Here is an 11,879-nt window from a genome sequence, read left to right on the forward strand (position 1 = left end):
TTCCGACTCAAATTGCATGGCCGCGGTTGGTATTTGCGTAGATTTTCAGTCGTCCGGTGAGTGAGTGCGATAACGCGCGCGGTTTTCCCAACATTTTTTTTTTTGTTGTCGTTTGCGAAAATTTTTGTCGATCCTAATCCAGAAAGTGCAACGGGATTCAGGAGGTTTTTTTCGGGAGGGAACAAAATTCCCTCACGAGTTCCGGATTACCGTCCCAAGTGGACAATAGTGTGCGGTTCGTTCTTTTTTTTGTGGAACTTGTGACGCTCATCAATCATTCAGAATTTGATCCTATTAGTGGGATGCCCGCGATGAAAGGTTCTACGAAATGGACCATCCGGCGACGCGGATCAACCGCTAAAAATGTGTGAAATCTGGACTTTGTCAGATTGGCTGGAATGTGATGAGATTAAAATCAATCAATGATGGCAATTTCGTCATGAAAGTTTCTTTGTTACCTTATTAAATGTAAAAAAAGAAAATTTATCAGTGAAAAAAATCTTTATGTTTCAAAACTTCAAACAGACCTATCCTGTAGGTTTGAGTGATTTCATCAAAAGTAAGTTATTTTTTGTGAAACCCTTCTCATAGCTCTGATTTTTCCTCACCCCCTCGCTTGTTAAAGCTCCGTTATCAGCGCCATATGTGTGTGAGTGCATGCGTGTGTGTTATTTATTGCTTTTTTTAATTCATACGCGAATATTTTCACCGCCGCCTTGTTCGGGGCGGTCGATCGAGTGAATAAACGGAAAACTGCGATCGAAAACATGCAAAAGTAATAAAAAATCGACGTCAGTGCAGCAGTGTTGTTCCGATCAAAACAAGCGGGAAATAGTTGAAGCAAAGGGGGGCTTTCTGCGAGTGGAAAAATTTTTTGTTTCTTGGGGTTGGCAGAAATATAAGATTTTGGAACAGGGTCGCTTTAAGGGTTTGATAAAATTTATGAATAATGATCAAATTTAGATCAATTTTAATTTATTGGAAAATATATCACGGAGTATTCTTTCGAGAATTAAAATAAAAAAATCGGCATGTCTGACGTTTGGATTAGATTAGATTAGATTAGAATAGAATAGATTAGCATGTCTGACATTTGGGACCACGAACATTTTGCGGGGTTCGTCGAAACATTTTGTAGGGGGGTCTAGAGTAATTTTTACCACCAAGATTTTTTTTTCTGATTTTACAGGATTTTTCTACAGAAAAGTCGCTGAAATTTGCAGTTACATATCCATCAAATTTCTTATAAATATTCCTTCAAAGGCTCTACTTAATATGTATGACCAATTATTTGACCTTCAATAAGAAGTTACACTGCTAATCTTAAAGATTTTCATCAAGATCTTGGCAATCCTTAGCCATATAGGGGAACTATGCCCTTTCTCAGCCTATTTCTATTATCAGCCTATCAGCACTTTGAGCATGAATTACGGCTTTCATAAAGTGGTTTTGACTGTTCCAAAGTAATAAATAGCTCAAATAAAAGTGAGCAAGCAACTCTCCATTGTTGGTACACCTGAAAATGTTGATTATTAAAAATCGGCAAAAGTGATGAGAATTGGTCGAACGGCTTAGAGTGATTAAAATGGGTATATTTCCCCTAACACATTGACATTTTGAATTAATTAGATGGCAGAGAAAAATCTTCAGAAAATTTTCCTAAAAATAATAATCAATTTTGGTTTAATATAAGCAGATATGCCCCATACTGTACGGAGAACCGTTAAAAAGTAACTTGCTCCAAAATTTCTAGATTTCATTTTAATTTATAAGATGAACGTCTGAGTTTTTTTTTTTCAATAATATTAAAAAAATATTTTCAATGAATTTCATCTAAATTTGGTTCAATTTTCATGTTTCAACAGAATATTATCATCTAAACAAATATCATAACAATTTGATGGATATGATGAATATGGACATGAATCCATCGACTTCCAGAGACTTTTTTGAAGAAATATCCTATGAAATTAAAAAAAAATGTAAAAAAAAGTTGCTCCAAACCAGCCAACGAAATATTGCGATGAAAAATGTCAGGAAAGAGCCCTTGTTTTCATCGTGGCAAATATCAGACCTGTCAAATATTTCACCATAAGTTTGTTCCAGGAAACAATATTACTTACATTTAAACATATGTTTATTTTTAACAAAAGCAATTTTTCTCAAAATCTTGATAAAAATTTGATCTTGTTGCACTAGAGGCGGTTAATTTAAAATAAATTTCTTCGTCATGGCGCTTACGTCACAAAGCAAAATCAATGAAAACTAAAGATTTTGCTTGTGAGCAATTCTCTACGGAATCGGTATTTTTTTAAATTTATTTTTTTGTATTTTTTAATCCGGCTGAAACTTTTTTTTTGTGCCTTCGGTATGCCCAAAAAAGTAATTTTGCATCATGATTTTCCAAACAAATTTGGCAGCTGTCCATACAAAAATGATACATAAAAAGTTAAAAATCTGTATCTTTTGAAGGAATTTTATGATCGATTTGGTGTCTTTGGCAAAGTTGGATAAGGACTCACTTTTTGTCACTAAAACTTGATTTGCAAAAAAAAACACTATTTTTAATTTATTTCATTTTCTTATATGTTTTGGGCCACATGTAATGCCAAATTTTCAGAAATTTCCAGAATGGGCAAAAAATTGTTGACCGAGTTATGAATTTTTGTTTTTAAATCTTCGCATGGCAATATCTCAGCAACTAAGGGTCGTATCAACAAAGTTCATTAAAGCAAAATGTAGAGAATTTTCTCTGCTTTTCAAAAATATTTTTTTTTTGAAGGTGGGCAAGCATGGGCACTAATTTAAAAAAATGAATTACTGCAACTATTTAAAAAAAAGTTATCTAAAAATGGCTATAACATGAAAACGGTGCACTTTATCAAAATTTCACTTAAGTACTTTTTGATTGCTAATTCGATTTTAAATCGAAAAATGACGTTGAAAATTTTTTGCGACCAATATTTCGATTAAAAAAAAAAACAGTATTGATTCAAAAATTCATAACTCGGTCATAGTTTTTTTACACAACCTGGAAATTTCTTGGATTTGATGTCCTTTTCAACATATATGTAAAAAATAGTGTTTTTTGCAAATCAAATTTTAGTTTTTTCACATTTTTTTACCGTACATCATTTTTTTTCAGTGTAGTCCTTATCCATACCTAAAACTTTGCCGAGGACACCAAAATTGATCAAAAAATTCCTTCAAAAGCTACAGATTTTTGGATTTTTATAAATCATTTTTGTATGGACAGCTGCCAAATTTGCAAGGAAAATTATATAGACAAACTAATGATGCAGAATGGCTTCTTTGGGCATACTAAAAGCACCATAAATGTTTCAGCCGGATTAAAAAAATTTAAAAATTAAAATAAAAACCCGATTTCGTAGAAAGATGCTCTACTGTGTAGTGAGGGAGGCCAAAATGGAGTTGAAGTACCTCATGTGCGAAAATTGAAAAAAAATATGGCTTTTCAAAAACCTGATGTGTACAGTATCAATTAAACTTCAAAAAAATACAGGGCAACAAATTTATTGTAATCTAGCTAGAATTCAAGGCATTGTTTACAAACATTATTGGAAAACAAATTTTTTATTGTTTCCGAAATCACCGTTTCAAATAAAACATGCTATTCAGTTTACTAAAGGATACAATGGAGAGCGCAATCATCTCCAATTACCTAATTAGCACAATTCATGGTATGCAGGTACTCAGACATGATGAACGAACAAAGCATAAAACATCCGATGGTAATATCGCCCATTGCCTAGATGTGAAAAGATATTTAATTTTGCACATTCTCATATTACCTTTAGTACAGTTTTCAGCGCAAACAAAACAATAACTTGTTCATATCTACGAAATTTAAACATTCTGATTAGGGCTAGTGATTTTTCGCGATTTCGCGCAAGCCGCGTAATCTGTGAAATTAGCCCCTGGCCGTGAAATTTGGGAAATACCGTGAAATGCCGCGAAATTTGAAATATTCAATTGATAAATCACTACTCAGTGCAATTAAGCTTTATTTTTTATTTCAAACATTTTGAAAGATTTTTCAAAAGCATTTTAAAAGCAGTTTACAAATAAATAAGTATTTCATATCAGATCTACAATTATTTGCTGAAGATTTTTTTAAATAATTATTTGTTGAAAATATTGTTCATTAGAACATTCAACAAAATGCAGATAGTTTCTTTATTCCACAAAATTCCAAAAAGATTTTAAAAGAACATTAATCAACATTTCTTTGAAAGAAAACGCAGATAATATCTTTTTTATTTTTAAATTTTTGTAAAATTTATTTTTATTAATCAACGATATTAAACAACGATGAACAAATTGCATTTAAATATTTTGAATATAAATAATGTGTTTTAATTCAATTCATTAGTAAAATAATACATATTGATATCATGTTTATTAACCATTTTGCAACGCATTATATTTTTTCTTGAATTATCAAAAAATGTAAAAACTGCTTTAAATGAAGTTTTACCTGAATTTTAATAAAGTACTAAAATTTCCCTGAATTGCTGAAATTAAGGAAAGCAAAAGAAATCTTTATTGCATTTCTTTTACTGATTCTAGGTTTGATGAATTAGAGGACGTGCTAATTTTATAAAATCTCAATAAAATTAAAACAGCTGAATTATAAATTCTTTAACTTTTTTTATAAGGTCCAATAAACAAATGTTTGAGTGTATCCCTTTCACATCTTATGTAAATGTTTATTAGTATAAGCGGGATACACTCAATGTTAACATTTGTTTGTAAGACCTTATACAAAAAGTCCGGAATGCAACTGACGGAAATTCTTCAAAATTTCCCAAGATTAATCCAATACTCCTTTTTCAAATAAATAATTTGTGTCAGGGGGTTTTATTTTGTATATAGAACTACTGCCAACTTTTAAGACACTTTTCTGTTAATAACTTTGCTAAAAGTATACATTTTAACGTTTATTTTGAGCAGTTTTTAGAGTACCGTGAAATTGCCGTGAAATTTCAATGTTTTGTAATTGGCATGCCACGTACTTTTGATTTATTTGCCGTGAAAAATCACTAGCCTTAATTCTGATTTAATAAAGCAAATTTAAAACTTACCCTGACAAAAATGTGTCCTTTTATCCTACTTTTGAACATATTACATTTATATTTAATCATATTTAAATTAATTTTCATATTTAATATATATCTGAATCAAAAGATAAAATTTAGAAAACTGTTTTCCATTTCAACCCCGAGAAACGCCACTGCTCCACCAAACCACCCCTCAACCGCAAGATTGTTTATCCACACCGGACTCGGAGCTTATCATTCACACTCAAGCAACCAGCCCGTGGGGGAAACCCCCCCAAACAAAGCAAACAACAACAAAAAGTGAAGCAATGTTGCGAGAAAATTCAAACCATCATCGGTGAAGATTTCATATGTGAGAGTGCGTTTTTTGTGCAGTTTTCTGCAAAGGAAAGAGAAGAGAAGAAAAATAGCATAGTTGTGGCGCAGCATTGAAAGTCAATCAAATCATCACTTCCAACAGATAAATGAAAACACCTGGACGATGCCCACAAAGAATTACATTCTTATGCACTATCTATGACCATAACCGTAAGTAAAAGTGTGTGGAATTAGTTTCATTTCAACTATGACGCGAGCAATGATAGTGGAGCAGCAAATGGTGATTGATGACTGACGATAGGTTCATTTTTTACGAAAATATATTTGCAAATCACCTCCGACTCAAAAATAGGACTTTGCATGTAAAGAGTTATTTAAAACTTTCACAGGTATTTTTTTTTTCACAATTTTAAAATCAGAATTGAATTGAAACAAGTTTTGATCAAATTTATTTTTATGCAATTAAAATTTAACGAAAATGCTTCTATTCCTTAGAGCACAAAATTGTACCTTTCGGAAACAGATTGAATTTCCCTCCTGTTGCCCTGAACCCGCGAATAAGTTTTCATTCACGTTCTGGCCCCTGCACAAAGAATTGCACATTTTCTCTGGCGCAGTGACTAATCTGGGGGGGATTATCGTGCATGATATGCGCAACAAGTGCTATTTCTGAGCTCGACTCCGTGGCGCGGGAAAATCCGTTATTAGAGGAAATATACCCTTTCTAATCAAATACCTATCTTCGTCATATGAAGAGTTTGATGCTCGATTAAAGCTCCAAAAATACTCTTTAAGCTATAAACTTACCAGCAACAGCACCGCCTCAAGTAAGTACGCAAATGTATGCCATTTACTGGCCCAAAAGATCAAATTTAATGCACTTTTGATCATAATTTCTATTTTGCGAGACATCATTTTGGTGGCACACACATCCACACGCAAGATGAGAGGTAAGCTGCTTCCAACTACTGGCAACATGTTCTTTTGCACATTAGTTAGTCACTCACTTGAAAAATAATCCCGAAACATGTAAATAATTAGCAAGCGCCATCAAAAAAACAAACGCGCTAAGTCCTTTGACGTTTCAATTTTGACTACACATTCCAATCGAAGGCTGAAGAAAACCGAGCGAGAAGCGAAGGCAAATAAAGAACAAAGGGTGGCCACCAACACCACCAGCAGCGCCTGTTGGAGTGAGCCAGTGATGCCAGGGAATATTCTGTGTAAATGCTACTTTTCGTGAGTGTTCGCTTAAAATTTCATCAATTTTGGCAGCACTAAGCAGACCGAAAAGAGTGCTGAAAGAAAAAAAGAACTAAGCTGAAAATAGGACAATGGGCGTGGCCTAATGCACTCGACTGATTAGAATGCATTTGGGAAATTTTTTTTTTAATTGCTTGTAAAAGGAATAGCATAACTTTTAATGAAAGTGAAAATAAACAGAAATGTTCACAAAAACTTGCTCTACTCGTTGGTGTACTTGGTTTCAGTAAATTTCAAGGAACACTCCAGATTATCCAGCATAATTCAAACACGACCGCGTATTAGGCTTAAAATGGGTGTATTTCCCCTATATATAAATATTATGTTGCAAATGCGCTGAACTGTCTCTCGCTCTCCTCTAAGCAGATATGCGAATTTCTCCTCTTTCCCAGCTGGCATTCGGGTTTGCGAAAAACAGTTTTCCCACGGAATCGAACTCTTGACTGTTGGAGGCTGGAGTCGGCCGGTGAATTCTGATGTGATAGCGGATTTGAAGAATCGTTTTACTGCTATCATTTAAATTTGCACTCATGTGCTCGGTGAGAGGAAGATGAAATAGATGGAGTCAAAATTGCAAAAAATAACATTGAATGAAAAACCAACTTTAAAACTGTGCCATGGATCGATATTTTTTGCTTTATTATCCGGTAATATGTTCTGAATGACCGATATTTGCAATCCTAATTAACCAGATCGATTAATACCAGTTCATCGAATCGCAAAATTGCAACACACCGAGCAAACATCAAAGCATTTCAGCGTGTACGCACAGTTACGCAACGAATAATCCTCCAAAATTCCACGATAAATTTCATCGAAAGCTCACTCACCACGGCAGTTGGATTCCCAACCACGAAAATGCGAACTTTTCCTCATTAGTGCACACATTGCTGAGCCATGTCCAGGGGCCCTGCGTTGAACTCTGCTGCGCGAAGGCTTCCACTTCTGTCTGGATCCAAATTGCTCACATCCATTACCGTATCCAATCGCGCTTTCGATTGTCTTTCTGACGGTCGAGTTCAAGAAAATGGTGCACTTTAAAGTGCATTTTTAGTGAAGTTGGGGAAAAATGTCGAAATTTGTTTGAACGTTGATTTCTTTAAATATTCATCGTCAACAAAGCAACAGTCAATCCGAATTATGCAAAACTCAGCCTGCGGAGTCCACTTAACCCCACACATCCCCACAAGAGCACACGTCATCAGCAAGCCATCATGAGTGAATGAAAATGTGGTGAAAAGTGAATAATCGCTCGGTCATTGCCAAGTTGAAAATAACCGTCGATGAAGGCGCCGAGAGCCGCAATTATGTGTCCGCACTAATTGCTGCCGGAACGACGACGGTGGCGGAGAGCCTCCTTTGAAGAAAATCAAACTTTTCTGTGCTCGATTCCGATGGCCACCAGTCCAGTTCCTAACCAATCCAAGTTCCAATTTTATGGGTGATTTTGAACAATGATCATAGAACAAGTTTGGGAAAGGTTTATTCCACGTTGCCATTTTTTAAAGAGCTTTTTGGTATGTTTAAGAAGCTCTTATTTTTCCGGTTTAGTTCATGTTTATCTTGGCATCCTCAAATATTTATGGAATAAATGCAAATTGGAAAATTTCCTTTTCCAATCTTGTTCAAATTTGGCTAGGCTGTTGATACTATTAAATCATGCAAACAACAAAAACCACAAAATTAACCATCCACATCCCAAGTAACATTTTAGGCTTTATCAAAGCTGTCACAACCGCTATAAAACCTATCAGCCAAAACCAACATTAAAACCCCTTAGTCGTAACAAACTCCCCAGAACCTTGATAAACCCCACTTAAAACCCAAAAGGACCTCCGCAAAAGGTTGTTACGGCCTATTTATAAAACCTACATAGGAGTTCAAGGCTTTACAACTGAATCCTAACAACATCCTCAAAGCCTTGATAAAACCTTTGTTAAAACCTAGTCAGGAGTTATGGAAAAATGACATTTCATACGTCTTTAAACGTCTTATGCCAAATAGGTTTTATTTTGGCAAAAAATAAGTCTTCGTCTTGCCAAATGAAATTATGGAGATGGTTGTCAAAAATGGCGATGATAAATAATAGATATTAGAGGTAATCCAAATAATTTGAATGCTTATTTCTCACAATTGATGGCTCAAATTCAGCTGCGGTTGAAATTTTATTGATAAATGTAGGGGAGATAGAGCCAAAAAATTCAACTCGCTTCATCAAAAATCAATATTTTGTAATCATAGTGTTTAATGTTAAAAAATATTTTATTGCAATTCTTTGAAAAAAATGTTCAAAATATTTTTAAACATCTATCGCTATATAAATCATACCAGAAATTCAGCATAAATGTGTGTTTTCATCAAATTTAAATCAAATTTTTCAGTTTTCTATTTTTTCAATCAAGATGGCGGTCAATCATATTCAATCAGAGCACGCGTCTAGCGCCATATTTATGTACTGCTATTTGGCCGCGATAAATGCTCTTTAAGGAGCTTATGGTTTTAAGTGAGCTTTTTACATGCCTAATGGCACTTGACAGCTACAACACCCTAGGTTTTAACAAAGCATGCGATAAAACCGTTTGGCATGGCATTGCCATCTGGTTTTCAAGCCTCTGTTAAAACTTTCATAAAACCTTATTGAAAGCCAGTCGGCTTTTATTTCCACCCGGTTTTATGTCCGAGGCATAAAACCCTGTTAGAACCTTTTAATTAGCTCTTGCTTGTTGGTTGCGGTGAATGCCCAAATAAAACTATTAGGCAATCAAGATGCTACAATAAACCCTTAATAAAACTTGGTGGTGGCTAGTTGGTTTAAAAATGTTACTTGGGATTAACGGTCTTTTGTGGTTTCTAGGGGAAATATACCCATTTTAAGCCTAATAAGCGGTCGGGTTTGAATGATGCTGGACAAACTGGAGTGTTCCGTGAAATTTACTAAAACCAAGTACACCAACGAGTAGAGCAAATTTTTGTGAACATTTCTGTTTATTTTCACTTTTATTAAAAGTTATGCTACTTCTTTTACAAGCATTTAAAAAAAATATTTCCCAAATGCATTCTAATCAGTCGAGCCACGCCCATTTTTCTATTTTCAGCTAAGTTCTTTTTTCTTCCAGCACTCTTTTGGGTCTGCTTAGTGCTGCCAAAATTAATGAAATTTTAAGCGAACACTCACGAAAAGACGCATTTATAGAAAAAAAATCCTGGCATCACTGGCTCACTCCAACAGGCGCTGCTGGTGGTGTTGGTGGCCACCCTTTGTTCTTTATTTGCCTTCGCTTCTCGCTCGGTTTTCTTCAGCCTTCGATTGGAATGTGTAGTCAAAATTGAAACGTCAAAGGACTTAGCGCGTTTGTTTTTTTGATGGCGCTTGCTAATTATTTACATGTTTCGGGATTATTTTTCAAGTGAGTGACTAACTAATGTGCAAAAGAACGTGTTGCCGGCAGTTGGAAGCAATTTTATATCTTAAGCGCTTTGAAATCGTTTGCGCAAGTGAAAAGATATTGATGGCGACTTTCGTTAAGCAGTTAAGCTCTCATCTTGCGTGTGGATGTGTGTGCCACCAAAATGATGAGAAATGGTCTCGCAAAATGAAAAATTATAATCAAAAGTGCATTAAATTTGATCTTTTGGGCCAGTAAATGGCATAAATTTGCGTGCTTACTTGAGGCGGTGCTGTTGCTGGTAAGTTTATAGCCTAAATAGTATTTTTAGAGCTTAAATCGAACACCAAACTCTTGATATGACGATGATATGTGTTTGATGAGAAAGGGTATATTTCCCCTATTGCTAGTTTCTGCTCAAAATTGAGTCTAAAAATTCGGGATTCTTGCATAATTTAATAGTATCAATAGTAGGGTGGTCTAAATCCAGGATTATTCGGGGCTACCTCCTGCAAGTAAAGATTGACTAATTCCAAATTTGAGCTCATTCTGACCTCCGCTAAGCCCTTGCAGTTTGTATGGGATAAATCATCAAAATGTACGGAGAAAAGCAACTGTCATTTCTACAAAATGCAACTAGAATCATATTTTTTGACTAATGGATGTACGGAGAAAAAAGAGTTCCCAAAATCGTAAACAAGCGTTCATGAAAATGGGAACCACGAACAATGTGTTCAAATTTGATGGTACGTTTTTCAAAATCGTACCATGGGATTTGAACACTTTGTTCGAAGTCCCCATTTTCATGAACGCTTGTTCACGATTTTGGGAACTCTTTTTTCTCGGTGTGTGAATAGTAAAAGAAAGAAAAGTTTTTTAGGAAATCATCAAAGTAGAGAACGGATCAACGGCAGTATTGAGATTTCTCTTCACTCTGTAAGATAAACTGTTCCTCCAAGTTAATTTCAAATCGGTGAAGGTCGAGTCCAAAAGTGTGCTTGGTTGACCTGAAATAACCCATTAGCGTGGTTCACGGATATATGAAAAGCCAAAACTTGCACTATCAAGGCGATGTGAGCTTGATTGGACGAAAACTTGAGCTTTCAAAGCCAAGTACATTTTTCAAACGTTATTGTATGTCGTTCGTCGCTTTTCAAGTTTCATGTAAACATCATAATTTTAATTAAACTTTCGAAAAATTATAACGCTTTGGAAAATAAAATCGAATTTTATTGGAAACACCAATTACAAAAGTTCATTTCAATGGAGCAATTCTCCACCAAAACCAGAATTGAATTTATTTATATATTTTTTGCATTTGCTTAAACTTTTTGGGGCCTTTCATATGATCAAAGAAGCCATTTTGTGTCATTGGTTCACCCATAAAAGGCTCCATACAATTTTGGCAGCTGCTCATACAAAAATGGTACGTAAATAATCGAAAATTTGTATCATTTAGAAAAAAATATGATCGGTTTTGTGTCTTTGACAATGTTGAAGCTCTTGATGGGGACTATTCATAAAAATTTGGCACAGTGGCAATTTGTTCTCACGTTTTAGTAATTCACTTTTTTTTTACGAATATTCAATTTTGAATAATTCACATTTATAATTTAAAAAAAATCAAAAATTGTCTCCTAAGACAAAAACGCAACTTTTGAGCCGTAGAAAAGAATGTACAAAAATGTTGCCGCCGAGTTATGTTTTTTGTATTGTTTTTTTTTTTTGCAAAATTAGAAATGTTTTTCTTCAAAAAAATGTTTTTGACTTCGCAATTGAATGTAAAAAAATATAAAAAAAAACAAAATTTCAACTTTTAAGACAACAAAAT

At 34.4% G+C, this 11,879-nt stretch overlaps 1 protein-coding gene across 2 annotated transcripts in view; it reads right to left on the minus strand.

The window, feature by feature from the left end:
- LOC120420958 (galactokinase-like) overlaps nucleotides 1-11,879 on the minus strand; it is a 99,305-nt gene that overhangs the window by 65,257 nt on the left and 22,169 nt on the right. The gene's annotated exons all lie outside the window — the stretch shown is intronic.

Source organism: Culex pipiens, chromosome 3 (assembly GCF_016801865.2).
Source record: "Culex pipiens pallens isolate TS chromosome 3, TS_CPP_V2, whole genome shotgun sequence".
Classification (NCBI taxonomy): Eukaryota; Metazoa; Arthropoda; class Insecta; order Diptera; family Culicidae; genus Culex; species Culex pipiens.